Raw genomic sequence first — 3,625 nt, 5'->3', positions numbered from 1 at the left:
GAAGGTCAACACTATTCCATTCTCAATTCTATTCCTATAGGATAGTAGCCCGAGAGAGAGAGAGGGCTTGTGAAAATGTGTGAATGCATGGTAGTATGCAAAATAAATTTGCACAAAGAAATTAGTACAAAAATATTTACATAAATCACATAGAAAAGGCAACAATAAAATGGATCAACAAATTATAATAGAATAATAAAATATAAAATGAAATGGCTTGACTCTCTTAAGGTGGTTGACACAGAAGTCGTCAAGCTATCGCAACATGATCAGGATGCGTAGTGGTCGACGTTCTCTTTTATGGGTCTCTTTAAATAAAAAGTTTTAGAGTCGCTACCAACCATATTAAATGCATGATTTTAAAAAACAAATATCGATCTATGTATATTTGAGTTTTGGAATCATTTTTGTGTAGGCAAAGTGTAGCACCCAACAACACCCGTAAAAACGGTTACCAAATTTTATCTTTTATTATTAAATTAAAAAAATAAGGTCCACAAAATACTGTTTTGCTTTTTATAAAATGTCTCGTGTTTATTAGCTCACATTTTAGAAATAAAATATGAGCTAATAAGTATGAGTGATATCAGAGCTAATAAGTAAGTTGAAATTTTATTTTGGATTCCCAAAATAATTTCTTATACCTCAAGAATATTATAACATCAAACTTTAATGTTTCTAATCTTCATCGTTGATGTTTGATGAGAAATTTCATATATTTAAGGAATAAATAAATTCCAGAAAGAAAACCCTACTTAATCTCATTTTAAATTAGAAACTATTTTTTATGGTTAGAAATTCAAATTTCTAATTTTTGTGAAAATGATTTCAATTTAGAATTTTAAAGTAGCAAGAAATTTCATGTATCTATGGAATTTTAACATAAAATCCATAGTGGAATACTAATTTTTTTCAAATTTATTCTTTTAAAAAATGTTTTATTTGCAAAGAATTTTCATGTATTTATGAAATTTTTAAAAAAATAACAAAGATAACACTACTAATTCTTAATTTCAGTTTTGGTTTGACATTTCTTGGATTCATGGAATTTTAACAAAAATCCATAAACTAACATTACTCTATCTTCAACCAAATAAGTAGATAGATTAGTTTAGTTTTTGATATTCTAAACTTTAGACATATTAGAATTAAGTGAGATTCAATTTCTATGAAATATACAAAATTTGAATAGAATAAAATGAGGATTTGAAATTTCATATGGAATGAGATTTAGTGTCAATAATATAATAACAGCAAGTTTACAACATAGTAACAAATTAATACCAAATTAAATCGAATCTAACAAACCTAATAAATACCATATTGAACTACAACAACAGTAAATCCTCTCCTTAAAAAATTAATATTAAATCAGGAGACATAATTTAGCAATTGAAAGAGAAGAGAAGAAAAGTCAATATTCATAATAACAACGAAGAAATTCTATCTCCTAAAATTAGAAAGAAAGGATAGCTTTGAAATCTTTACTTTAGTCTTCTCGCCTCATTTTCTCAACACATTACACGTACAATTAAAATAGAAAAAAGAGTGGAATAGAGATGTTTTTACTAGTGAAATTCGAGAAAAAGAGTGAAGAAGAGACCTTCGTTACTTTCACACTGACATGATGTTGGTCCCTTCTAATTTTACAGGGGATTCATTTTATAGGGAAAAAAAGTTAGTTTTTCTATGTGAATGTGGAAGAGAGGAGAGATAGTGATGGGTGAAAGAAGAGAAAAAAAAGTGGGAAAATGGTGAAGAAAGTAGGAAATAGGAGGAAGGTGGAGAGAAAATAGGGAAGAGGTAGTTGAGAAAAATTAGGAAAGAGGAAAGGAGAGAATAACGTGGTATATTAATGAATGGGAGAGAGAAGTAGAAACAATTAGGACATCTTTGGTAAATATAATGATTGTTAATTTTAATTTAATTTTTTTTTTTTTTAAAAAAAACAACTTCAAATTAAATTCAAACTTTATCTTGAAAGACTAAATTCAACAAAAAAAAAAAATGAAAATAAAAAGTAAACGGGACAAAATACGGTATCTACACTTAAAAAAAGCTAAATATAACAATGAAAATATGAACAGTTAGAAATGTGAATTTGGCTAAATATATTTGTTTAAGTCTCTGCCTGTGTGTTCTTAGGCTGCTTTGGAGTTATCTCAGATTTTGTCTCTGCGGAAACTTATCTTAGAGATTATTCTTCAAAGTGTCATCTCTGTAGAATATTTCTTTCCTTATGCTAGGGTTGTCACATCTATTGTTTATGAGATCGTTGTGTGAATTTTATATTCTGCATTGCATTGATTTCAAGAAGGCTTCATGCTTTGTTTATGGCGACATGTTCTTTACTTGCTCTTACAATGAGTGTTTCACAAGAACAAAGATTGCTCGGTCTTAGGAGGAGCCTAAGACATTGTTGATTGAGAGGATTTCTCACACCTTGGGGGAGCCTAAAGTTTCACTCTTCAAGAAGGGAGTTCTCAAGACTTAGGGAGAGCCTAAGTCCTCACGTGAAGGGATTCATAATAAGAAGCAAAGATATCTTCAAGTGATAAGTCTCATATACTTAAGGGAACCTAAGTGATCCGACACTAATATATGCATACATAAAGGACCTATGTTCAAGTGAGAGGGAGTCTCACATCTAGGGGAAGCCTAGGTGATTAGCTAAGTTGGGCTCTACGTGTATCACTATAATATTCTCTATTTATAGATAAATACAACGTTATAATTGTCTTGACTTTTATATATTAGTGGACTATCTTTCTTAGCACTCTGCCTCTGGTGGGTTACTAATTTTCTTGTGTTTATTCTTGATTTAATAGTCTGTTGCTCTCCTATTGTCCCTGACTTTATTAAGATATTGCATGTAACATCCGTATACTGTGTGCGGAACCACATTCCAAAATTTCACTAATCACATCCGTATAGTTTGATAAATGTAAGTAGAAAAAAAAAAAAAGATAAAATAACAATGGGCCAACTTTATCTCTGCCCAAAAGCCAGTCAAACTTTATCTCTACCCAAAAGCCACCTTTCAAAGGGATATTCAGGTATGTAATAGTAATTACACTATTATTAGGAGAAATAACACACCGCAGAATTCTTTTGAAATATAGAAAATTGTATGACACACACATGGATTGATTTTTCGTCAATCCTAAAATACCCCAGCCTTTTTAATTCAACTGTAATTAATTCTGCATCTTTCTTACAAAGTTAGTTTAGGAAATGATTTAAAAAAGTTCAAAAAAAATTTTAAAAATAGAAGATCGTTGAGATACAAATTTAAATTATTTTCAAACTAAACACGAAATTTATGCCAAATTTTTCGCATGAAAGATGCATTTAGTTCATGAAAATCTCAATGAAAATTAATAGAGTATGCATTATAAATTTGATAAATTACTTTCTCTTAATATTAACTAAATCATCTGTTTTTAAATTATTTTTATGATTATCTTATTTTGAATTTTCAAATCTTATATTAATTAGTTTTCCTAACTAACTTTTTTTTTATTTATATTACATTTTTTGCTAATCATATCTAAATCATACATTTTTTAAATTGTTTTTATGATCATCTTTGTTATAATTTTGTTTTAAACCGGAAATATTTGAG

The sequence above is a fragment of the Benincasa hispida genome, chromosome 1 (assembly GCF_009727055.1).
Source record: "Benincasa hispida cultivar B227 chromosome 1, ASM972705v1, whole genome shotgun sequence".
NCBI lineage: Eukaryota > Viridiplantae > Streptophyta > Magnoliopsida > Cucurbitales > Cucurbitaceae > Benincasa > Benincasa hispida.
Note: the sequence above shows the minus strand (reverse complement) of the source record.